The 27,299-nt window shown below is 42.5% G+C and overlaps 1 long non-coding RNA gene across 1 annotated transcript; it reads left to right on the forward strand.

Moving 5' to 3' along the window:
• LOC134740152 (uncharacterized) lies at nucleotides 1–26,814 on the forward strand. Its single transcript, XR_010127413.1, has 3 exons — nucleotides 1–95; nucleotides 20,817–20,956; nucleotides 25,963–26,814. It is a non-coding gene; the product is annotated as an uncharacterized LOC134740152 (long non-coding RNA).
• The last annotated feature ends 485 nt before the right edge of the window (nucleotides 26,815–27,299 follow it).

The raw sequence follows: 27,299 nt of genomic DNA on the forward strand, positions 1-27,299 counted from the left end.
AGTGCCAATTGCTCACGGCCAGCAGAGGCGGGCAAGGGGTCTGGACTGTGTCACGTCGTGCCTTCTTGGAGGCTGACTGCTCCCTCCAGCTCAAGGTGAGTTGACCCGAAATACCAACAGTCGTGTTCCTGGCTGTGTTTCACCTCCACCTGGCACTTTGCATGGATCTGCTGCTGCTCAGGTGGGCGGCTCCTCTGCCTCCTGTTTACAATGGGGGTCGGAGCCTTGAACCCTCTGTCCTTGCCATCATTGGCTGGGCTGACAGCAGAACAGAGGCCCACCCTGCACACCTCACTCACCCAGGCACAGGGCACAAGTGGGCATCTGGCCCCTGCACGTCCTTGGGAATCCCCATCACTATCTGGAGATTGCCACGTGGGTGAGGCGTGGGAGGCCAGGCAGGCAGGATGCGGGGGCGCTGCGATTTGTCATCTAGTGCTGAGTTCGCAGCTTGAGAAGAAAACAACCCAGATTTAAGTGCTTTGCTTCCTACTGGGAAATGGCTTGACTGTAGCCATGGCCTTAAGCCCAGGGCGGAGAAGCCCCAGCTGCACCCTCTTGGCGGCTGAGAGTGGCCTTCAAGCCAGCCCCAGCTCACAGCCCAGCTTGAAGGCACAAGCAGGGACAAGGCCACTGCAAGAAAAGCAATGAGTCCAGAGAAGGGCATTCAGGCTGGAGAGCTTGGCACTTGGAGTAGAACAAGTTACGAGTCTGAACCAGGGAAAACATTGGGGAGAAACTTGGGATGAAGCAGCAGGGCACTGGGTTGAGACTGGAGGTTTAGGAGGATGGCTCAGCACCCCTACAGAGGTGGAAGGGATCCAGTGGTGACCACAGCGTAACTGGGGGTGTGACAAGGCCCAGAGTTGAGCTCTGCCTGTGAAGATAGAGAGGGGAAGAAGGCACCTTTGCTGGGATTTCTCTTCTCGTGTTTCGATGCACCATTTTCCCATGGTTATTAATTACTCTTTTAGTGAATAAAGGCTGTGTATTAGTTATTTATTGTTGTGCAACCAGTTGCCTTAGAAAATAGCATCTCCAAACAGAGAAAATTGATTATCTCACACAGGTTTTGAGGATCAGGAATCCGGGAGCAGCTCACTTGGGTGGTTGTGGCTCTGGTTTCTCAAGAGGTTGCAGTGAGGATGTCGGCTGGGGCTGTATCATCTGCAGGCTCAAGTGGGGCTGGAGGACCTGCTCTCAGGATGGCTTCCCTCATGGCTGTTGGCTGGAGGCCTTGGGTTCTGGCTGACTGCTAATAGGAGACCTCCTTCCATCCATGTAGACTTCTCCACAGGGCTGCTTGAGTGTCCTCACTTTATGGCAGCTGGCTTTCTCCAGAGCAGGAGATCCTGATGACTTCTGAGATGGTTCCCTACATTCCATCCCCTGGTGTACACACCCTGTGCAATCCCCTTCCCTTGAGTGTGAGCTGGACTTACACAAATGGTGCAATCTCACTCCCATGATTACGTTACATTATACAGCAGAAGGAATATTACAATCAAGATCCGTGATCAGTAGACTTTGGGTTAATCAGAAATATTATCCTAGGTGGGCATGATCTAATCAGGGGATCCTTTAAAATGGATCAGAAGGATTTGAAGCCAAGGAAGTTCCTGCTGACCTTGAAGAAGCAAAGGGTCATATTATGGAGGGGTCCAGGTGCCAAGACCCCAAGAGCAGCCTCTAGGAGCTGAGAGTGTTCCTAGCCCCTGTTAAGCTTGGCAGAGGGCCCCAGACCTCAGCTGAGATCTCAGTCCTGGACAGCACTTTGATTTAAGCCTTGTAGGACCCTGAGCAGAAGACCACCCATACGGCACCTGTGATCTAGAGAACTGTGATATAATACATTTCAAAGTTTAGAATAAGTTCCTGGTAATTCATCATGCAGCAACAGAAAATGAATACACTCATTCCCTGAAGTTGCACTCCATCACTTCTGTCTTTTCTCTGTTTTCAGAAATTAGTCACTAAGGGCACCCACACATCAGGGAAGGGGTCTGCCTGTTGAAAAGAGTGTTCAAGAACTTGTGGACTTCCTTTAAACCAACACAGGCTGTACAGTGCGTGTAATGGGACCATGTTGATACACCCAGTGTGGAGATGAACAATGGCTAATCATTCTAACGTCTAGAGAGAATTTGCACAGGGTGATAATGGACTTAGGTAAGGCAAATGAGCATTTTATTTTAGGAAGTGACAATCCCAGCTACAATGTCGTAGGTTGGTGCTTTTTTTCCCCTTTTGATGTCCCCTTGCAAGCAATCTACAGAGTAATTGTGTAGATACAGGAGGAGGATGGAGCATTCCTGCCTTTAATTTGAAAGTTATGATGCATTAATCAGCTCCAGTCTGAGCCTTGCAGGAGTGCTAAATTTGGGACGTGTTAGTAAGCATCTTCCAGATGGGGTGGGGGAGGAGGACATGGGTGGAGTTCAGATAACCCACAGGCAAATCTTTTGGGACACTTTTCACAGGAAAAGCTCACTGTCACCAAAGCTTCATTCCACTTCTGAGCCATAAAACAGTTCTTGGCTCTTGGATTAACCAGTCTTCGACATTTGCCATAATGTCAGCGTTTGAAGCAACTGGGAGTTTTCTGTCTCTGCTTGGTCCATGAGAGATCATCTGATACAAGCACAAATGCTGGCTCAGGATTTCTTTAATTCCCACAAAATTTTCTTCTACGTGGCTACATAGATGAAATGAAGACACATTTAACTCCCCCTATTCAAGTTCTGCCTTTTGTGTTCCTAAGAGCTGTGGTCTGGGTGGGTGACAGTGGCTCAGAGAGCCATCACTGTTATAAACAGAGGAGGGCCACATGGCTGCGACTTTGTCTTCCCAAGAAGGAGAGAAGAAGAGAAAAAACAAACTGGATAATTTAAGAATGTGTCAGCAATTTGGCAAAAGACAGAGAAGTGAAAGAGCCTTATGAGTTCATAAATAAGCCACAGATCCCAGCTGGATTTAGTAAAAATCCCCAAAGGTTTTGTGTACTGACACCAGTCAGGTTGGTTTCATTTCATCTTAGCTCTGGCTGGAGGCCTGCGTGAAGCAGGATGGATGGGGACACGAGCAAACGCAGGTTGTGGTAGAAAGGAAGAGTCCGCTCCCAGAAGGCCTCTGAGCCAGAGGTGCGAGTCAGAAGGAGCTGGGCTACCTCTTAGGCTGCCTAGACTGCATTTCCCATGGAGTCTATTAACATGGTTGTATTTTCAAAATGATGATGGTGAGGGTAGCAAGTTTTATGGCCAAGTGTCCCAAGACAAAAGTGCTTGGGGACAGGGAATGCACTTGGGTTAGGGCCCACACAGGACCTTTTTTTTTCTTTCTTTTTGAGACAGTGTCTTGCTCTGTCTCCCAGACTGGAGTGCAGTGGCACAATCTTGGCTCACTGCAACCTCTGCCTCCCAGGTTCAAGTGATTCTCATGCTTCAGCCTCCCAAGTAGCTGAGACTATAGGTGTGTGCCACCACACCTGGCTAATTTGTATTTTTATTATAGTAGAGATGGGTTTTGCCATGTTGGCCAGGCTGGTCTTAAACTCCTGACTTCAGGTGATATGCCCGCCTCAGCCTCCTAAAGTGCCACCCAGGATCTTGAACACCTGTGATCCCTCAATCTGAGTCCAAAGGGAGCTGCTCCTGCTCAGTGCACTGACCCTCAGATCTGGGTGCAGATGGAGAGCTGATGTCCCTGCAACACCCTGCTCTGGCCTCTTCTTCTGTAGGTCATGGTGTCTGTGTACTAGAGACACAAGAAACACAGGAAAGACATCATCTTGCATGATGGGCCATCTGTCTTCTGTTGGAGGCAAGTTTCTCACCTTCGGCACAGAGACTCCCAATTTTTGCCACTTTCTCAGATTGGGTAGAAGAAGATAGGAGGTGCCCACTGAATCCCTGGAACTTCCTGAACTGAGCTGGGAAACTGAGTGGGAGCTGAGACTTGACCCAGACTGCTCCATGGACAGCAGGTGTCAGGAGGAGGCAGCCGGTCTGCAGCCCTCTTCTCCTGGGCCATGCCATGAATCCTCACCTGGAGGTGTTGTGCTGAGTTAAGGTAGAATGTGCACGCATTTTACCACTTAATCCTCACAACAATCCTAAAAGGTAGTGATTATTCTTGTCTTCTTTACAGATTAAAAAGTCAAGCAGCAAATTGTCTTGTCCAAGGACAGAGGCCTACCTAGTAAGTGGTTGAACCAGGCCTCAAGCCCAGGCCTTTCACTCTCACACTCTGGCACCCTCATATCCACACACTCCTTGAAACACTACTCTGGATCTTTGGCTTGAGGAATCTCTGGGGACAAACCCAGCAAACAGATCTTGAATTGGCCCAACGGGCACACACAGGGGTCAGAGTTGCATGGGGTAATTCAGTCCAGGTGACTTAGCACATGGCAAAGAGAAACAAAACTTACCTGGGCATCCACTCACTGCTGCACTTGTGTGTTTCAGGGCAATTGTTTGTGTGGGTTGTGTTTCTGACACTCCTCCAATACCCAATATCTGATGTCTGTCCTCAGTTACATCAAGGGGTGTAGTGGGGTGAATAGTAACCCTGCAGAGTTATATTCTCATCTAAACCCCAAGACCTGAGAATATTACCTTATATAGCAAAAGATGTAATTAAGGACCTTGAGAGGAGGAACGTATCCTGGGTCATCCAGGGCCCTAAATGCCATGTATCCTATAAGAGGGAAGCCAAGGGAGTTTTGACCCAGACTTGCACAGGGGACAAGGCCCTGTGAAGACAGAGAAGGCCTTGGAGAGACATGGCCACAGCCCAGGAACACCACAGAAGCTGCCAGAAGCTGGAAGAGGCCGGGAAGTCCTTTCCCTAGAGCCTCAGGCAAGAGCATAGCCAGGCCAACACCTTGACTTCAGACTTCTAAATTCCAGGCCTGTAAGATAATAAAGTCCTGATAAAGCTGCTGGGTTTATGGCCATCTATTACAGCAGCTGCAGGAACTAATACAATGAGTAAAGCCCCTTCCCACCATGGCCTATTCCACCTGCACTTAACGTGGCCTGGGAAGGGCATGGGCTGACAACTGCCTGATTGCACCTGTGCGAACCAGTGAATGAGAAAATCAAGAAGGAGTCACCCAGGCCAGCTCTGAAGACCAACCCCAGCCCAGCATCACACAAGCTGCCCAGACAGCCGCAGGGCCTCCCTGGAGATGCTACCCCACGACCCAACACCCAGGGCCTAGAAACCAAGACACCAGAGATGCACTCCCAGGAGGAGATGGAGGACATAGGATCCTTGGAAGCATACTGTTGTGCAACTGTTTTTAAATTAACATTCCATCTGCTACTGTGGGAAAAGTATTTCATTCCTTTTACTGGCTACATAGTATCTCATTGCAGGATGCCTTTAGAAAGAGGAAAGAGAAAGGTTGTGCCTGGACAACACAGTGAGACCCCATCTCTACCAGATAAATTTAACAATAGCTGAGTGTGGTGATGCACACCTCTGGTCCTAACTATTCGGAAGGCTGAAGAGGGAGGATTGCTTCATTCCAGAAGGTTGAGGCTGCAGTGAGCTCTGTACCTGCCACTGCATTCCAGCCTGGGTGACAACAAGATCCAGTCTCTAAAAAATAAATAAATAGGAAGGGGCAGCTGTGTGTGCAACTTCAGCAGACTTAAATGTTCCTGCCAGCTCTGAAGGCAGCAGCAGATCTCCCAGCACAGCGCTCAAACTCTGCTAAGGGACAGACTGCCTCCTCAAGTGTGTCCCTGAACCCTGTGCCTCCTAACTGGAAGACATCTCCCAGAAGGGGTCGACAGACACCTCATACAGGAGAGCTCCAGCTGGCATCTGGCAGGTGCCCCTCTGGGACAAAGCTTCCAGAGAAAGGAACAGGCAGTAATCTTTGCTGTTCTGCAGCCTCTGCTGGTGATACCCAGGCAAACAGGGTCTGGAGGGGACCTCTGGCAAACTCCAGTAGACCTGCAGCAGAGGGACCTGACTGTGAGAAGGAAAACTGACAAACATAAAGGAATAGCATCAACATCAACAAAAAGAATGTCCACACGAAAACCCCATCTGAAGGTCACCAGCATCAAAGAACAAAGTTAGATAAATCCATGAAGATGAGGAAAAACCAGCACAAAAAGGCCAAAAATTCCAAAAACCAGAATGCCTCTTCTGCTCCAAAGGATAACAACTCACCAACAAGGGAAGAAAACTTGACAGAGAATGAGTTTGACGAATTGACAAAAATAGGCTTCAGAAGGTGGGTAATAACAAACTCCTCCAAGCTAAAGGAGCATGTTCTAACCCAAAGCAAGGAAGCTAAGGACCTTGATAAAAGGTTAGAGGAATTGCTAACTGGAATAACCAGTTTAGAGAAGAACATAATTGACTTGATGGAGCTGAAAAACACAGCACGAGAACTTTGTGAAGCACACACAAGTATCAATAGCCAAATCAATCAACTCAAAGAAAGAATATCAGACATTGAAGATCAACTTAATGAAATAAAGCATGAAGACAAGATTAGAGAAAAAAGAAAGAAAAGGAACAAACAAAGCCTCCAAGAAATATGGGACTATGTGAAAAGACCACTACGTTTGATTGGTGTACCTGAAAGTGACGGGGAGAATGGAACTAAGCTGGAGAACACTCTTCAGGATATTATCCAGGAGAACTTCCCCAACCTAGTAAGACAGGCCACCATTCAAATTCAGGAAATACAGAGAAAACCACAAAGGTACTCCTCGAGAAGAACAACCCCAAGACACATAATCGTCAGATTCACCAAGGTTGAAATGAAAGAAAAAATGTTAAGGGCAGCCAGAGAGAAAGGTCAGGTGACCTACAAAGGGAAGCCTATGAGGTTAACAGCGAATCTCTCTGCAGAAACCCAACAAGCCAGAGTGGGGGCCAATATTCAACATTCTTTTTTTTTTTAATTTTATTATTATTATACTTTAAGTTTTAGGGTACATGTGCATTCTTAAAGAAAAGAATTTTCAACCTAGAATTTCATATCCAGCCAAACTAAGATTTAGAAGTAAAGGAAAAAGAAAACCCTTTACAGACAAGAAAATGCTGAGAGATTTTGTCACCACTAGGCCTGCCTTACAAGAGCTCCTGAAGGAAGCACTAAATATGGAAAGGAAAAACTGGTACTAGCCACAGCAAAAACATACCAAATTGTAAAGACCATCGACACTATGAAGAAACTGCATCAACTAACAGGCAAAATAACCAGCTAACATCATAATGACATGATCGAATTGACACATAACAATTTTAACCTTAAATGTAAATGGGTCAAATGCCCCCACCTAAAAGATACAGACTGGCAAATTGGATAAAGAGTCAAGACCCACCAGTGTGCTGTATTCAGGACACCCATCTCACGTGCAAAGACACATATAGGCTCAAAATAAAGGGATGAAGGAATATTTAACAAGCAAACGGAAAGCAAAAAAAAAAAGCAGGAGTTGCGATCCTGGTCTCTGATAAAGGAGACTTTAAACCAATAAAGATCAAAAGAGACAAAGAAAGGCATTATATAATGGTAAAGGGATCAAGGCAACAAGAAGAGCTAACTATCCTAAATATATATGCACCCAATACAAGAGCACCCAGATTCATAAAGCAAGTTCTTAGAGACCTACAAACAGATTTAGGCTTCCACACAATAATAGTGGGAGACATACACAAATCAATAAACATAATCCATCACATAAACAGAACCAATGACAAAAACCACATGATTATCTCAATAGATGAAGAAAAGGCCTTGGATAAAATTTAACATCCCTTCATGCTAAAAACTCTCAATAAATTAGGTATTGATGGGACATATCTCAAAATAATAAGAGCTATTGATGACAAACCCGCAACCAATATCATACTGAATGGGCAAAAGCTGGAAGCATTCCCCTTGAAAACCAGTACAAGACAAGGATGCCCTCTCTCACCACTCATATTCAACATAGTATTAGAAGTTCTGGCCAGGCCAATCAGGCAACAGAAAGAAATAAAGGCATTCAAACAGGAAGAGAGGAAGTCAAATTGTCTCTGTTTGCAGATGGCATGATTGTATATTTAGAAAACCCCATTGTCTCAGCCCAAAGTCTCCTTAAACTACTAAGCAACTTCAGCAAAGTCTCAAGATACAAAATCAAAGTGCAAAAATCAGAAGCATTCCTATACACCGATAATAGACAAACAGAAAGCCAAATTATGAGTGAACTCTCATTCACAATTGCTACAAAGAGAATAAAATACCTAGGAATCCAACTTACAAGGGATGTGAAGGACCTCTTCAGTGAGAACTACAAACCACTACCAAAGGAAATAAGTGAGGACACAAACAAATGCAAAAACCTTCCATGCTCATGGATAAGAAGAATCAATATCTGTAGCCTTGTAGTATAGTTTGAAGTCAGGTAGTGTGATGCCTCCAGCTTTGTTCTTTTGGCTTAGGATTGACTTGGCGATGCGGGCTCTTTTTTGGTTCCATATGAACTTTAAAGTAGTTTTTTCCAATTCTGTGAAGAAAGTCATTGGTAGCTTGATGGGGATGGCATTGAATCTGTAAATTACCTTGGGAAGGATGGCCATTTTCATGATATTGATTCTTCCTACCCATGAGCATGGAATGTTCTTCCATTTGTTTGTATCCTCTTTTATTTCCTTGAGCAGTGGTTTGTAGTTCTCCTTGAAGAGGTCTTTCACATCCCTTGTAAGTTGGATTCCTAGGTATTTTATTCTCTTTGAAGCAATTGTGAATGGGAGTTCACTCATGATTTGGCTCTCTGTTTGTCTGTTATTGATGTATAAGAATGCTTGTGATTTTTGCACATTGATTTTGTATCCTGAGACTTTGCTGAAGTTGCTTATCAGCTTAAGGAGATTTTGGGCTGAGACAATGGGGTTTTCTAGATATACTATCATGTCATCTGCAAACAGGGACAATTTGACTTCCTCTTTTCCTAATTGAATACCCTTGATTTCCTTCTCCTGCCTAATTGCCCTGGCCAGAACTTCCAACACTATGTTGAATAGAAGTGGTGAGAGAGGGCATCCCTGTCTTGTGCCAGTTTTCAAAGGGAATGCTTCCAGTTTTTGCCCATTCAGTATGATATTGGCTGTGGGTTTGTCATAAATAGCTCTTATTATTTTGAGATACGTCCCATCAATTCCTAATTTATTGAGAGTTTTTAGCATGAAGGGTTGTTGAATTTTGTCAAAGGCCTTTTCTGCATCTATTGAGATAATCATGTGGTTTTTGTCTTTCGTTCTGTTTATATGCTGGATTACATTTATTGATTTGCGTATATTGAACCAGCCTTGCATCCCAGGGATGAAGCCCACTTGATCATGGTGGATAAGCTTTTTGATGTGCTGCTGGATTCTGTTTGCCAGTATTTTATTGAGGATTTTTGCATCAATGTTCATCAAGGATATTGGTCTAAAATTCTCTTTTTTGGTTGTGTCTCTGCCAGGCTTTGGTATCAGGATGATGCTGGCCTCATAAAATGAGTTAGGGAGGATTCCCTCTTTTTCTATTGATTGGAATAGTTTCAGAAGGAAGGGTACCAGCTCCTCCTTGTACCTCTGGTAGAATTCGGCTGTGAATCCATCTGGACCTGGACTTTTTTTGGTTGGTAAGCTATTGATTATTGCCACAATTTCAGCTCCTGTTATTGGTCTATTCAGAGATTCAACTTCTTCCTGGTTTAGTCTTGGGAGGGTGTATGTGTTGAGGAATTTATCCATTTCTTCTAGATTTTCTAGTTTATTTGCATAGAGGTGTTTGTAATATTCTCTGATGGTAGTTTGTATTTCTGTGGCTACAGTAACCAAAACAGCATGGTACTGGTACCAAAACAGAGATATAGATCAATGGAACAGAACAGAGCCGTCAGAAATAATGCCACATATCTACAAGTATCTGATCTTTGACAAACCTGACAAAAACAAGAAATGGGGAAAGGATTCCCTATTTAATAAATGGTGCTGGGAAAACTGGCTAGCCATATGTAGAAAGCTGAAACTGGATCCCTTCCTTACACCTTATACAAAAATCAATTCAAGATGGATTAAAGACTTAAATGTTAGACCTAAAACCATAAAAACCCTAGAAGAAAACCTAGGCATTACCATTCAGGACATAGGCATGGGCAAGGACTTCATGTCTAAAACACCAAAAGCAATGGCAACAAAAGCCAAAATTGACAAATGGGATCTAATTAAACTCAAGAGCTTCTGCACAGCAAAAGAAACTACCATCAGAGTGAACAGGCAACCTACAAAATGGGAGAAAATTTTCGCAACCTACTCATCTGACAAAGGGCTAATATCCAGAATCTACAATGAACTCCAACAAATTTACAAGAAAAAAACAAACAACCCCATCAAAAAGTGGGCGAAGGACATGAACAGACACTTCTCAAAAGAAGACATTTATGCAGCCAAAAAACACATGAAAAAATGCTCACCATCACTGGCCATCAGAGAAATGCAAATCAAAACCACAATGAGATACCATCTCACACCAGTTAGAATGGCAATCATTAAAAAGTCAGGAAACAACAGGTGCTGGAGAGGATGTGGAGAAATAGGAACACTTTTACACTGTTGGTGGGACTGTAAACTAGTTCAACCCTTGTGGAAGTCAGTGTGGCGATTCCTCAGGGATCTAGAACTAGAAATTCCATTCGACCCAGCCATCCCATTACTGGGTATATACCCAAAGGACTATAAATCATGCTGCTATAAAGACACGTGCACACGTATGTTTATTGCCGCATTATTCACAATAGCAAAGACTTGGAACCAACCCAAATGTCCAACAATGATAGACTGGATTAAGAAAATGTGGCACATATACACCATGGAATACTATGCAGCCATAAAAAATGATGAGTTCACGTCCTTTGTAGGGACATGGATGAAATTGGAAATCATCATTCTCAGTAAACTATCGCAAGAACAAAAAACCAAACACCGCATATTCTCACTCATAGGTGGGAATTGAACAATGAGAACACATGGACACAGGAAGGGGAACATCACTCTCTGGGGACTGTTGTGGGGTGGGGGGGGGGGGAGGGATAGCATTGGGAGATATACCTAATGCTAGATGACGAGTTGGTGGGTGCAGCGCACCAGCATGGCACATGTATACATATGTAAGTTACCTGCACATTGCGCACATGTACCATAAAACCTAAAGTATAATAATAATAATAATAATAAAAGAAAAAAAAAAAAAAAGAAGAATCAATATCTTGAAAATGGCCATACATCCCAAAGTAATTTATAGATTCAATGCTCTCTCAATCAAGCTACCATTGACTTTCTTCACAGAATTAGAAGAGACTACATTAAATTTCACATGGAACCAAAAAGGAGCCTGCATTGCCAAGACATTCCTAAGCAAAAAGAACAAAGCCGGAGGCATCGTGCCACCTGACTTCAAACTGTACTACAAGGCTACAGTAACCAAAACAGCATAGTACTGGTACCAAAACAGAGATATAGACAAATGGAAGAGAGCAGAGGCCTCAGAAATAACTCCACATATCTACAACCATCTGATCTTCGACAAACCTGACAAAAACAAGCAATAGGGAAATGATTCCCTATTTAATAAATGGTGTTGGGAAAACTGGCTAGCCACATGCAGAAAACTGAGGCAGGACCCCTTCCATACACCTTATACAAAAATTAACTCAAGATGGATTAAAGACTTAAATGTAAGACTTAAAACTATAAAAACCCCAGAAGAAAACCTAGACAATATCATTCAGGACATAGGTATGGGCAAAGACTTCGTGATGAAAACACTAAAAGCAAAGGCAACAAAAGCCAAAATTGACAAACGGGATCTAATTAAACTAAAGAGCTTCTACACAGCAAAAGAAACTCTAATCAGAGTGAACAGGCAACTTACAGAATGGGAGAAAATTTTTGCAATCTATCCATCTGACAAAGGGCTAATATCCAGAATCTACAAGGAACTTAAACATATTTACAAGAAAAAATAACCCCATCAAAAAGTGGGCAAAGGATATGAACAGACACTTCTCAAAAGAAGATATTTATGCAGTCAACAAACATATGAAAAAAAGCTCATCATCACTGGTCATTAGAGGAACGCAGATCAAAACCACAATGAGATACTATCTCACACCAGTTAGAATGGCGATCATTAAAAAATCAGGAAACGACAGGTGCTGGGGAGAATGTGGAGAAACAGTAACACTTTTATACTGTTTGTGGGAGTGTAAATTAGCTCGACCATTGTGGAAGACAGTGTGGCAATTCCTCAAGGATCTAGAACCAGAAATACCATTTGACCCAGCAATCCCATTATTGGGTATATAACCAAAGCATTATAAATCATTCTACTATAAAGATATATGCACTTGTATGTTTATTGCAGCACTATTTAGAATAGCAAAGACTTGAAGCCAACACAAATGCCCATCAATGATTGATTAGATAAAGAAAATGTGGCACATATACACCATGGAATACTACGCAGCCATAAAGAAGGATAAGTTCATGTCCTTTTTTTTTTTTTTTTTTTTGAGACGCAGTCTCGCACTGTTGCCCAGGCTGGAGTGCAGTGGTGCTATCTCAGCTCAATGCAAGCTCCGCCTCCCAGGTTCACGCCATTCTCCTGCCTCAGCCTCCCCAGTAGCTGGGACTATAGGCGCCTGCCACCACGCCTGGCTAATGTTTTGTATTTTTAGTAGAGACGGGGTTTCACCGTGTTAGCCAGGATGGTCTCAATTTCCTGACCTCATGATCCACCCGCCTCAGCCCCCCAAAGTGCTGGGATTACAGGCGTGAACCACTGCGCCCGGCCGAGTTCATGTCCTTTGCAGGGACGTGGATGAAGCTGGAAGCCATCATTCTCAGCAAACTATCACAAGCACAGAAAACCAAACACCGCATGTTCTCAGTCATAAGTGGGAGTTGAACAATGAGGACACATGGACACAGGGAGGGAAACCTCACACACTGGGGCCTGTCAGGGAGTGGGTGGGTATTATTATTCAATTTGCATTAGGAGAAATACCTAATGTAGATGACGGGTTGATGGGTACAGCAAACCACTGTGGCACGTGTATACCTATGTAACAAACTTGCATGTTCTGCACATGTATCACAGAACTTAAAGTATACTAAAAAATAAGTAAGTATTAAAGTTTGTGTTAAGGCTGGAATTCAAGCTAGTGTTGAAATGCAAAAATTGGCCTAAAATCTCTTACTGTTGGCTTTTTGTCCAAGCAGAGGGCCTATCTCATGAAAATTGTAGAGAATACATTTCACCCAGAGAAATGCTGATTTAATCAATGTGACGTTTAACCAAAAACACGGGCATGTAAGGATCCAAAGCCTCAGCCTACACATAAACTGCAGTTACCGCGGAGGATATCCGGTGATGTGCCTAAGTAAGACTGGCAGGAAAGGGCCATGGAGGAATTCACAGGGAAATGAAATGATTGGGAAGAGAGTGTGAAATAACCCTCACCCCTCAGGTGTGTGTGTACCTGCAAGTGGAGCCAAAAGGGAGTGGGAGGTCTGGGTCCTAGTGCAAGGATTGAATGTGAGCTCAGGTTTCCCTGAAGTTTGGTGGGGAGGCATCTGCAGCAGAAGCCTGCAATGCAGAGGCTGGGCTGAGAGCTGGAGCCTTTATGTTGCTGGGGAAGATAGAAGGGTAAAGATTCTACAGGAGGTAGGGGCCTAGAGACCATATATCTCCACTGGCTGGGCTCCCCAGGCTCTGCCGCACACCCCCAACCCACCCGTCCACCACAGTGGCCTGCACCTAGGCCTGCCAGGAGGTCGTAGGCTCCCCCATGGAGGAGGGAGGGCTCTGCTGCTCCCAGGCTCTGGGGATGCTCATGGCTGCCACTGTGACAGGGCTTCCGCCAGCTCCTGTTCCCCTCTGTGAAAAAGCTCTGCTCGTGGCTCCTGCCCCTGCATCCGGGCTCCCTGAGGCTGGCCATGACTCACCTCCATGTCTGTGGTGTCTCAAAAGGGCATACTCAATGCCATCTGCATCTAAATTACAATGGAGTGGTTTCATAGACCCTTGGCCTCCAAGGACCAAGATTTCAGACAGTTGTGCCCTGGTAACCACTCATGATTAATAAAAATTTTTTGCATTGCTTAATCTTTGTGGTAATAAGTCTTACAAAAATAATCAAAATATTATAAAGACAAATGTGAATCATTCACCCAAGTGGCTTATCTTCTCTTGTTAACCTATTACCTTCCCCTCAGTTTTGCTCTCTCCCCATTGAAGCATATTTATTTACTTCGTCAGGAAAGGGACGTGATGAGGCAGGTGAAGACTACAGAATGGTTCTTCTGGACTTGATCACAGGCCTGATGGAAACAGCTGAGCAGTGCTGAACAGCAATGCCTGTATGAATCATATGAGCAGCAGCAGAAGTGAGACACATGCCATTATAGCACCTGGGGAGGTGAACGTCCTCTCTGATCCCCCCATGCCCTTTCCCAGCTCCCAAAACCACCATCTGCATTTAAGGTGCACTTTTTCCAATTGCATAACTATGCATGTACTATGTTTTATGCAGATCATGTTCACTATATATGCTGCATGGAAATTCAGTTTTTCACTTAAGATCCAACTGGCATCTTTCCATTTAATTTGTATAATTGATCCATCTTAGTCTTTTCAATGGCAGCGTATTATTGCATAGATTATGCCATATGATTTCAGTGCTCTGTTGTAGCATAATTTGTTGAACGAGTTCCCTCTCAATGAAAAGTTGGGTTTTTGCAAACAAGACTGTGACATATTTCATGTATGTTCATCTTTATATACCCCAAACATATTTCTGTATTATTATTCATAAACCGTGGTGAAAGATTATAAGTATATTTTATTTTAACAGATCTGATGACATCTTCCACCATAAAGTTTGTGCCAGTTTATAGCCCCACTCATAGTATATATGAGGATTTCACAGTGGCCTTTTCAGAAGTTCAGGAATCCAATGTCAAGACTTAGAAACTTGTCCAGATGAGGCCACCACGATACAGGGACTCTCATGTAATGGAGGATTTTCCTTAGAGAATTTCAGGATTTCAGGACTGAACAGAGACGGAGAAGGGTAAAGGGTGGTAGGATTGAGTGAGTCAGGCCAGAAACCTCTAGTTAGCTACCAAGACAGAAGGAAAACATGCATTCAACTTATTTAATTAAACCAAGCTGTGTCGTTTTCTTGGCATCCTTTGCTTCCTTTTTATAAGGAAACTTTCTGGAAGGTAGCATTCATGCTGTCCCTTCAGGGAAGCTGATATCTCACCCAGGAACTGGGTGTGGATTTTCCTTTGGCCCCTTGATAGTGGATTTACCCACCAAATGCTTGTATTTTTGTAACTGTTTTTTAATTTCATTGTACGCATGCTAAAGAGGTGTTTGACTTTTTTCACATGTCTTTTATTAAAATGATTTCTGGAAAACATACTGAGCTGTGGATTTTGGAACCAACAGGAGTGGAATGCTGCCTGCCTCATAAAAACATAACCAAAAGCATGTTGAGCAAAATGGCAGGGCTTCCAAGGCCTGGCAAAGTACATCCTTGGAGAAGGTCCTGGGATCATTCTATTGGACAATGCAGCACTGGTTAAGCAACAGCGAAACTGTGTATTTTCTCAAGCCCAAATGCCAGCAGACTCCTTGAAAATTTTTTTTTGTGTGCTTGCTGCCCCTCCCAAGAACCTAGCGGCAGAAACCCTAAAGCTTTGCAGTTTGTGCTTTGTACCTGCTACCTGGACTGGGAGAGCATTTGTTTCTCTATTTCCTTCCATGAGCATCGGTCCATGATCAATAAATGCAACCGAGGAGCCGAAGTCAGGAGGACAGTGAAACCCCAGGGCTCTCCCACACTGCTGGCAGACACAGCACCTCAGCTGAGGCCCAGGCATACTGCCGGGATCCCTGCTTGGCTGGGGTATGAGGTTCCTTGACTGGTTCTCTGGATCTAAGTCAAGTAATCTAAAACATGGCACCTCTTCTTACAGTGTGTGCCAGGGCCACGTCTGCCACGCAGGCTGAAGGCAAGGTGACCACGTGGCATCTGTATGAGATAGGGGAAACTTTGGAGTAGCAGGGCTAAACATCTGGAAAAGAGGGAAAGCCAGGTGGAATGGGGAGGGAGGTGGGAGGAGATCAGGACAGGAAGAAAAGATGGAAGCGGTCAACAGCACGGCATGCTGCCAACAAGAGACAGGAAGAGAGAAAAGCGCCTCACTGGGCTTAGCAATTAGGAGGTTACTCAGATTTTGCCAGTAGTGGCCTCAGCCACATGGTCAAAGCAGGAGTCAGATCTGCCCCTGCTGCAGCTCACTCTCTATGGTTCTAATGGCCCTTCTTCCTCTCTGCCCAGCAGAGGCCTCTCAGAAACGACACTAGTCTCCAGAACAGCCTGGTTTGTCAGCCACGAGGAGCCCCTGAAGACAAGGGTGCTGGGGACCCAGGCTTGCCTTTCTAGGTGGCTGGGGTGGGTAGAGGGTGGGGAGGTGCTCTGGATCCTCTGCCCACAGCAGGACTGTGGATGGAATGGTCAGTGAAGAGGTGAGGTTGTAATTTCAGGCAGGGCCGAGCAACGCACAACCCATGCCATTTGGCAGCCTCCTGCCTTGGGATGTGGGGACCACCTATGCTCTGTTCCCTTCTCCCTCACTTCCTTCTTCCACCACCCTCTGGTCTTTCTGCCAGAGAGGAGCCCACCGTCCCCTGTCAATTTTGAAACTCGGTCCAGAAACTCAGGTAGAGAGCAGCACCCAGCCCGCGTACTGCCCAAACACAGAGCCCTGCCCTGAGTACACATGAGGACACAGCCCAGCCAGAAGGAGGTGGAGCCCAGGCCCCAACCATCCTGAGGCTCCAAGCATCCTGGAAGACAAGCTGGAAGCTGAGAACCATTTGAGTTCATCTTCTGAGGGCCTCAGAGAGGAAAATACTAACAATCACTAAATTAATAGTCTGACTACGCACCTGGCCATAAACTCTTGGTATGCATTACAAAGTTACACCTCACAATAGATAACTATCCTATTTTGCCAACTTGACAGATGAGGAAACTGAGAGACAAGAACAAAAGTGAGGTCTTCCAGCCAGTAAGTGGCTGGGTCTATATTCTTAAGAATTTCACTCCATTGAAAACCATGGAGATAGGGGAGTCTTTGGAGTCAAACAGAAATGAATCTTTGCCTGGATTCCACAATTTGCTGTATGTATTGTGACATATAGCTATACATACACATGCTATGCATGCTCTATATAACATGAAATGTAAAGATATAGATGTATTCTAAAATGCATATAATTTCCACATGTAAATCACACATCTTAAATCTTTCCCACCTCTTCTTCACCTGTACTTGTAATGTGAGTCCTTGCAGGTGTAGTATGTGTATGTTGAAAACAGGGGAGAGCTCAAAGCCCTGCCTCCCCCATCTATGCCACACTGCAATGTGGGGAACGCATCTGCCACCCAAAGGACAGCTGGCAGGAGAAATGTCTGCAGGCCTCACATGCTGCTCAAATGCAGGTGACACAGACTGGCTTTGCTCCCAGCTTTCCCCCATCTCTCAGACAAAGGAGAAGCAGACAAGAGACATTAGACATGTTGATATAATCAAGTCACTTTTCAAGCAAGCCCAGCTTTCTTTTACTTTGCCAGCACCAGCTTGTGTCTTAGAGGAGCTGACACCCAACAGCAAACTAAAATAAACTCCCTAAGTCAGCCATGTCGCTTCTCAGGACTATAAGCAGGTGGGAAGTCTGCCATGTCATCCCACTGGGCCATGTCTGTTCTCAGTGCCACACCTCCCGCCGTCCTGTGGGGAGCCCTGGCCTTGTGTGGCCACCTTCAAGCCTTCTTTCTTTACACATGGCCCTCCCCATGCTGCTGGCCCTCCCGGGTTCTTGTGGAGGTCTGTCTTCCTGGCGGCTTTGATGGTAGAGCTCTCTGCAAAGCTGCCTTGACAGTGATAACGCAGTGTCTCTAAAAACAAAGAAAAAATAAGATCGCTTAGATTAAAGGAGTCCACTGAATGCTCAGCTTTAAAGAAATATTTGATCAGTTTGATGACATCAAAATTGTAAAGTCTTATATGACAAAAGCAATAAAAAAGCAAATAATTGCGAACTGGACAAGAGATGAGAGTAGAGCATTCAGAGAAAAGGGAATCCAGATTGACAACAAACATGAAAAGACACAGTCTCCCGCAAACCAAGGAAATGCAAATTATAACAGCAAGGGCAGACTGCTGTTCTGCCCATGAGACTTATAGAAATTAAAAAGAAATTGGCAGTGGCAAGGATACAATTGGTGAGAGTATCAATTGGCAAGAAATTTTGAAGATAAATTTGGTATTATCAGTTAAATTTTAGATGCACATTTCTTATCCTGACATTTTAAATTCTAGGTGGCCGTTTTAGAGAAACACTACATACCTGCTCAAAGAGACATACATGAAATACCATTTAAGATAGAATAAAAAGGAAGTGCTCCGAATGTTCACCAACATTTGCAACATTTGGCAGTTCACCAGCAGAGATGGCTGCAGATGGAATTGGGATGTATTTGCACTGCAGTGCAGCCATTTAAGATGATTAGGTACCTCTCTATGTTCTGATCTGGAAATATCTCTATGGCATAGGTGAAAAAAGGAATTTGATGACAATGTATGATACAATGCTAAATATGTTAAGATGTTTAACATAATATGTTATGCTAATATGTTAAATATGTTAACTACTGATTTTTACATGTAAAAATGTATATAAGAAGTCAGACATCAAACTGATAACCTTTGAAGATACAGCTACAATTAGAAGTAGAACGGGGGACAGTAGTAGTGAAGGGAACTTTTACTTTATGTGTAATTTAGAATAGTTCAAAATTAATATGTCCCAAAATGGTATATTCATGTATTTATATTCAGGAATGCTTTTTTAAATGATGGAAATCAGGAGAGGAAAAGTCAGAGACAGCAGGACAGGTCTGGGAGAGCTGCTCTGTTTGTTTCCAGGAGCAGGGCTAAGCCCAGCCCTCTGAAGGTGCTCCATGAGGTGGGGCTGCACACTCCAGCTCCCAGTCCATCTCAGGCATGCTGCAGTGTGTCCATGCTGCCGCTCCCCTGCTGCACCAGCAACAGAGGTGCAGGCCACCAGCAACATCTTCTGTGCCCCTTGAAAGAATGTAGCACCCCTGGAGCCAATCCTGGAGGGCATCCAGGGGCCTCCTTCCCTTATACTGTGTCCCTAAAATGGACATGCTGGTCTGTCTCCAGTGTCCCTCAACCTGCTAAGACCAGATTCCTGAAGGCTTGAAGTTCTTGAGAGGGAAGCACGGCATAGAACAAACAAGCCAAACAACACTGAAGACTGAGTGTCTGCAGGGAAATCCTTTCACCTGAGCCTCAGCTGGGGCATGCCTGTGGACTCCTGGTCACTTTCTGCCCTCCTATCACCCAGGGAGAAGTTGAGTCCTTGGACACCTCCCTCCTGCACTGCATCTCCACCCCCACACAATCAATCCCTAGTCCTGTCCCCTGAGGCCACCCTTTGTGTCTTGCATCTGCCATCTTGGCAACAATTGACAGGAAGAAATTCCACTATCATTAGGAAATAAATGAGTTTATCCTGAACTGACAAGATCTGGATATAGGGCTGTGACATTGTGAAAAATATACAGCCATGTACTGCCTGGGATGTTTCAGTCAATTATGGACTGCGTATAAAACAGTGGTACCATAAGATTATTGCCATATACAGGTGTACATTTTCAATCTTTTATACAGTATTTTTACTGTACCCTTTCTATGTTTAGATACACAAATATCACTGTGTTACAATTGCTGACAGTATTCAGTACAGTAGGATGCTGCACTGGTTTGTAGCCTAGGAGCAATAGGCCGTCACACATAGTGTAGGTGTGTAGTAGTCTATATCATCTAGGTTTGTGTAAGTATACTCTGATGTTCAAACAACAATGAAATTACCTACACCTAAGAACATATTTCTCAGAAAGTAACCAATAGTTCAGCAACCATTTTATTGTTTTCCCCTTTTCCTGGCTTACAACTTCTTAAGTCCTCGGAATCTTCCAAAACGTTGAGTGTCTTTTTATGCTAATGAGTAGGCTGATGTCTGGCAGCCCCCAGGTAGCTTCAGGATGGGATGCTGGTCAGCAGAAATACTCAGGCATGATTTGAGGGTTGGGACTTTCCCCTCCATCCCCCAACCTCCAGGGATGGGAGAAGGGCTGAAGTTAAGTTGATCACCAATGGCCAATGACCTAATCAAGCATGCCTACATAATGAAGCTTCCATAAAAACCCAAAGGGCTGGATCTGCAGAGCTTCCAAACATCCAAACCTGCGGAGGTTCCTGAAAGATGGTGTGCTCTAAGAAAAGAAAAGTAGCTCAGGGCAGTCTGAGGTATGTGAGGGATGCAAAATCCATTAGGCCCAGAGAGTCCGAGTGTGGGACTTCAGTCAAGCCCCACTTATGCTGGAGGACAATGGTTTAAAGTCATTTTGTGATACAAATAAACAATGTATAGCTAATCAAATCTTACATTATTTTAATGTAAATTATTGGTAAAAAACTCAGGAACTTCTCTTTTTCCTTTAGAAATTCACTTGCAAGTACTGCTAATCAGTGTGTACATTCAGGGCAACCTGAATTTATGATCTGATTGCAATTCTGAAGCTTAGCCCCCCACCGCCCCCAAATTCTCTGCTTATATTAATTTGGCCTCAGCTTCTTCCTTCTAGGTCGACATATGTGGTGTAGTTGGCAGGATCCAGAGCTACTCCCCCCAACCCTCCAGGGTTTCTCTCTGAAAGCCCTGCTTGGCACCAGCAGGAACCCATCGCATTCTCTCTGCCTTCAGAAGTTCCAACAGGTATTTCAGGTAAGTTCTATTGAACTTGTGAGTTCTCTTGAATTTGAAGCTTCTACTCTTTTGTTGAAAGTCTAGATGTTATTTGGATCAGTTTTCAAAACCTCTTTTTCCTTTAAGACTGAGGGCTTCGGTCTGTCTTTGGACAGGAGGTTCCAATAAAGAACTCTGAAGAGAACTGGCTTTTTTCCACCTCTACCTTAGGACAGAAGGATTGGGTTTTTCTACCTTTGTCTCAGGATTGGGAATTCAGGTCATGGGAATGGCAATGTGGACCAGTGGTCTCAGTTGACATAGTATGCTTTTTAAGATTGCAGAGGTTTTCTATTGTTTGAGATTGGGGCTTGGTTTTTCATTTGTGATCAAATCCTGTTAAAACACCAGCTGAATTTGTATATAACATTTATGGGACTTCATCTTATAAATACCTAGGAAAGTCGACCCACCCAACCCAGGATGTTTTTAAGCAGCACTAGCCAATATGGGGATCCTTTGAAATGTTTAAAATAATTCATTTGCATGCACAGTTGGAGAAAAAAGCTGGCTTTGATACCAGACAAACTGAATGGGAGACCTACTTTATGTTCATTGTGGCTGTACTCTAATGATAAGAGATTTGATAACATTTCATGTAGAATTCTATGGTCAGAAGTTGGCTTAAATAAAAGCTGATATTTAAGGTATAGTGTTTTTGAGTAAAAATAACAAAAAGATTTTTTTCTTTTCCTTTTTTGGATCTTGTTTGTGGGAATTTTTTCAGTTAACTAAAACTTCTGTTTAAGAATGTTTGGCCTGTCTGTTTCTATCTTGCTGGCATAATTCTTGCTGAGAAAAATGTAAAAACTTAGTCTTTAAAAAAAAAAGACTCCTCAATTTGGCTCCTCTAAGACTTATTGTTCTATTTCCTTCCACTTCTGGTTCTCTATCTTTTTGCCGTTTTTGATACCACATGAAGAAATCTAAGGGAGACTTCAAATGACTATGACGCCACTTGAAAAATACAGAAAAACGCAGTCCCCCTTTTGAGAGTTTTCTGTTTTTCTCATGGAGTACAAACAATTATGGGCAGGTTCCTATCAGGTCTAAAACTCTTCTGTCTTTTGCAATAAGTTACCTGATCTCTTTGGCTTTGGGGCGGGTCCCAGGAATTACTTTGTACTGTAAGAGAGAACTTGACTTTTTGTGTGTGCAATGGCTGACAAGTCACTGGACAAAGCTGCAGTTTTGGAAGCAGCTGACAGTGGTTGTAATGAATATTTGCTCCTCCAGGGGGCAACTTGTTTCTTCGTGTGTTCAGATTAAAAGGCAGATTTGAACACTTGGAGGCTGTGGGAACACTCCCCATCAAGCAGTAAGATTCCTGTGGAGAACAGGCTGCTCTAGAGAGGCCTGCTTGGCACTAGGTCACCCACCAGGCTCAGGGGAATGTCTGTACCAAGGAGTACTGCAGAAACATTGCACAGCCTGGTCCTGTGGTGCTTCCCTTTTTTGGGGGTCCTACAGCTCCATATAGAAGTGGGGTCCTTGATTTTTAAAGACCTAGATGCACTGCCTTCCAGTTGTGCTGCTTTTTACATTTCAAATATTAGGCCAGGGAAACTGCAAATACTTTCTTTGCCCTATTCATTAAAGGGATCCACCCTGAGTCAGTAACCTAATCAAGAAATAAACTAAGTTGAAAGACCCCCTATCTAACTAGATTGCTGGCATTTAGCTGGCTAGTTTGACACTCTTTATAGAAGAAGTATATCTTTAAGGAAATCTCCATTTATAAGGGCACCTCCCCGCACAGGAGCCGTTAGAAACTTTTACAGTAAGAAAGACATTGGCTTAACGTTTATACACCAAATCTTACCTTTGTTTAGGATACCCTTCCTGACAATCTTGTTTTGAGTGGGCCTTTATTCGTGTCCTTTTTGTTTCAGCAAATAATGGTGTTTAGATCTAAGTTCTGTGACTTGGAGATGTAAACTTTCACCTGAGTCATCCCTTTGAAGGTGTAAATTTAGGGTTGCTTAAGTAACAACTGTCTAGAGCAATGGAACAGGTAATCAAGAGATTAATAGTTTAAAGGGGGAAGAAAATTATTTAAAAACTGACAAATAAAAAACTGTATAAAGCTATACAGCCTGTTTTTATCCATGTGTCTGAATGTCTGTATGTTTATATGTGTCATGTTTATGTGATATTTCACTATCAAAATATATAAAATATCTATTTCATTGGCTTAAGGAAAAAGGAACTGCTTAAATAAAATATTTTAGCAGAAAAATAGAAATTAACTCAAATGCCTTTAGTTCACATGACTTGGAAAACATTAGTAAATAACTCGTTTAACATTATTGGTTTAATGAAAACAGCTGTGTCTTCTGATCAGCAAAATAAACATGTGTTTAACTTTAGAGCTATTTTTTACATGATAACTGCCTAACATTATGGGTTACAGAAGTGATTAACAAAGAAATAACTTGAGATGATGCCTGACTTTGTTTAATGAACTAGTCAAGCATAATTTTTAAGAATGAATACATTAAATAAACGGAATAAAAGTTTATAAACAAAATTTTCATAGTTTCAAAAATCTTTTTCAGAAACAGTCATATTATGTTAAATTAATAGGTAATTATAAAATACTTGAGTCATTTATATGATATAGAAAAACTAAATATATTTAGATCTGTTAATAAGGAAAAGTTATGAAATAGTTTTCATCTACAAGTACTGGTATAAGAGTTCAAAATTTACTTTTTAGCTTTTTCACTGGAAATTAGGGTTACTAATGATACCAGTGGAAGGTGTCCAAGTTACCAGTGGTGAATCCATACAGGTCTGCAGCAATCTCAGTTTTTGCCTCCTCAGAAGAAATAATTCAACTAAGGGGCATACAGCAGAAAGAGACTGAGGCAAGTTTCAGAGCAGGAGTGGAAGATTATTTAGAAAGGTGTTAGAACAGGAGAGAAAAGAAGGTTCACTTGGAAGAGACCTAAGTGGGCACCAAAGGTCAAGAGTGGTGTTTAACCTGGACCCTAAGACTTTATAGGTTGGCCTCTTTGCCATGATCCTTCCCTTAGGGGGAGCTGCCCACATACGCAGTGCCCTCCTTACCCTTGGGAGGTGAGCATGCGCAGTGTGTTCAGGAAGTTGTATGCATTCCCATCTGAGACTTTCCTCCCTTTTCCTGTGGTGCTGCCCCAGAAGGTCATACTTCACCATTTTGCCTCTTAATGTAGATGTCCAGGAATTTGCTTCTCCCTGGCGCCTGCATTCAGTTAAATAACATTTTAGTGAAACAGACTTGACCATCAGGAAATGGCCTCTCTCTGGTGCTTTTTATCACTTTTGTTTTATTTATTTTATTTTATTTATCACTTTTAGAGAGACAATGTGATAATTGCCAAACCAGCACCTAATGTTCCTAGTGGGTGGGGAGCCCTTTCCTGCCCCACTCATGCCTGTGTAACTACCTGCAGCACTAAGAGTCAATGTTATAGCTAATATGTATAATTAAAACTACTTGATATAGGAAAAACCTCTATTATAGAGCATATCAAGGAAGTAAGATGTAAAGAAAGTTGAAAAGAGAAAGTGATTTTTTTATTTTACATGACTGAGGACTTTGTGGTCAAAACAATAAGGAAGAGAGAAAATCACATTTTTATAGAAACCCAATACAAAAAGAGAAAGTATAGGACAAAACTGGAGGTTTGTGAAAGATAAATCTTGCAAAAAGAATTTTGTGTGCGATCAAGTTGGCTAAAATTATACGGGAATTATTTTAAGTTTTTCTAAAGATTCAGCATTAATATGAAAAGCACACTAATGCAAGGCCAGAGTCCTGGCTCCCATGTTTGAACAATAGGGTTTTCCCTATAATTTTAATAGAAAATTATAAAAGATTATAAGAGGTTTATGGAAAGCTTATTTTGTATGGTCAAAGCTGATTGAGACTGGATGGATTTATTTATAAGTCTTTATTAAACTTAGCTTTAGCATTAATAATATACTGACAAATGTAGAATATGCTTTCCTCTTTTGAACAAGATTTTCATGTGGTATTAATAAGGATAGTGAAAGGCTTTTGTTCAACTTTTGAGTAAACTCAAAAAAAGATCTTTATTAGGTCTTTTGATTGTTTAGGTCTTTTGATAATTTAGATAACTGAGTCTTCTCTCTCAAAGAGTAAAGGTTGTTTGAAATTTTTGAATTATCACTTTGGTTAAATGAATGACTATTATTTACAGTGAACTGTGATCCTAACTTGATCAAGTGTTATAAACCTTTAATATTTGATATACTACCCAAAGTCAAATTTCAATTTCTGAAATTAAATCTTTTCCAAAAGTAAACTCTAGAAATCTAAGAAAGATATACTTAGCTTATTTGGTATGTTAAAATCATATGGGAAGCATTGTCAAATGTCAAATAAATAATGGAGTTTAATTTTTTAGTCATATTTTTCTGAATATGTTATTATTTTGATATATCATGATATATGTTGTCAAGCATAATTATGATTTATCCTTGGTAAAAATGGGGAAATGGGAGAGAAAAATTGCGTTTCAGAAGACAAGTACAGTATGCCTGTTATCAGATTCTAGTCTTGCCCATTGTTTTTGAGTTTTTATTAGTTTCCTACAATTTGGACTAAATCCTGAATTCTTTCTTGGCTGCAAGTCTTCAAACTAATGCTTTTGGACTTTTCTCTCATTTTTCTCACTTGGAATCACTAGAATTTAAACCTGCTTTTCTTGAAGCCCTGCAAACTAAAGTTAGAAAACTTGATATAAACTTCAGGAGGAGTCAGCACAGCACAACTCACATGTACACAGCCTTTGTGCCTGCTGATGTGTGGGCTACTCAGGAAGTTCACATGAACACGTAATTCAAACTATAATCCAGGAAAATCTGTAAGATTGCCACTACAATCTGAAGATACTTCTGAGACTCTAGAAAAACTAGTTTATTATAGACTATTCCAGACATTAAGAAAAACCTTCGTTTTTCTTTTGTTTCCATAGAAACGCCTCTTATTAAAGACCGGCTTGCCTGCATCAGCTGTAGAAGCCCAGCCTCTCTGTAGTGCCACCTCCTAGAATGGACACAGCTGTTTGACCGAATGCTTCTACTCTTAGGACTAAGAGACTGATTCAAGAAGATATGGGACAATATATTTATTTATTTTTCTTTTCTGCTCATCCCAATTTGTTTTTTCCCCTTCTTTGCCTTCTTTTCCTCTAACCCAAATCTCTCCATAATCACTGATTCAGCTGTTGATATGTGAAACTTCTAGGGAAGTTCCAAAAAGGAGGATTGAAGGAGTGCAGGGAACTTGGCCCCAAAATATGGCTCCCTGGTATGAGTATTTTCAATTAAAGTCTCTCAAGATCAACAGAAACTGGAAGAGTCCTCTCCCTTATCTACATGAAGACCCTGCAGACCCACCAAAGAGAACAATTACTTTTCCTTCTCCTCCCTGTTATCTCATTATCTATTGCAGAAAAGAAAACCAACACATGACCACACCTGAACAGACGCTTTCAAAAAAATAATCCATTTCTCCAGCTTATTAAATTTTCAAAGAGAACCATTTACGAATTACTCTCTGTTTCTTGACCCATTCATTCTCCTTAATAATAATTTATTGCCCCTCAACAGAATCACCTACATTCCGCCTTCCACCCTCCTCTCTGAAAAAACGCTGTATAAGCATCTGGACCTCATGGGATATTGGGTAATCACCTTATTTTTCCCCGTGTACACGTTAATAAATTTGTATGCATTTCTCTTATTAATCTGCATTGTACACTTAAAAAATATTAAAAGAGTGAAATTTATGTTATGAATATTTTATCACAATAAAACAATATTTTAAAAAACTGACAAAAATTCTTTTTAATTTCTTTCAAGTGAGGAATTACCAACTACTTAACAGGGTGCTTAGAATGGGGGATTTTACCAGTTAAATGACATGCTTTTTACAATTAACAATTGCTGTTATTTACTGAGTATCCACTTTCTCTGCCAGCTCCTGCGTTAAGCACTTTACATATATTAATTCAAATCCTTAAAAAAGAAAATAAAGAAGAGAAAAGGAAAGAAAAATAAGAACATGTAAGGCTACAAGGTGCCTCATCTTTGCCACATTCTACAGACTGGCCAGGAGACTGCAGGCCACTGCAGCTTCCTAATGCCACTCAGGACAAGGCCAGTCCGCAATTTGTTTCACTGTGAGACGGCTGCGCGGTCAGAGCCCAGACACGGTCATCAGACTCCCGGACTTGGATTCAGCTCCACATGGTGTCACCCTGGGTAAAGGATGTACATCTCTGCGTGCCTGGGTTTGTCACCTGGCAGC

The sequence above is a fragment of the Pongo pygmaeus genome, chromosome 8 (genome assembly GCF_028885625.2).
Source record: "Pongo pygmaeus isolate AG05252 chromosome 8, NHGRI_mPonPyg2-v2.0_pri, whole genome shotgun sequence".
Taxonomy (NCBI): domain Eukaryota; kingdom Metazoa; phylum Chordata; class Mammalia; order Primates; family Hominidae; genus Pongo; species Pongo pygmaeus.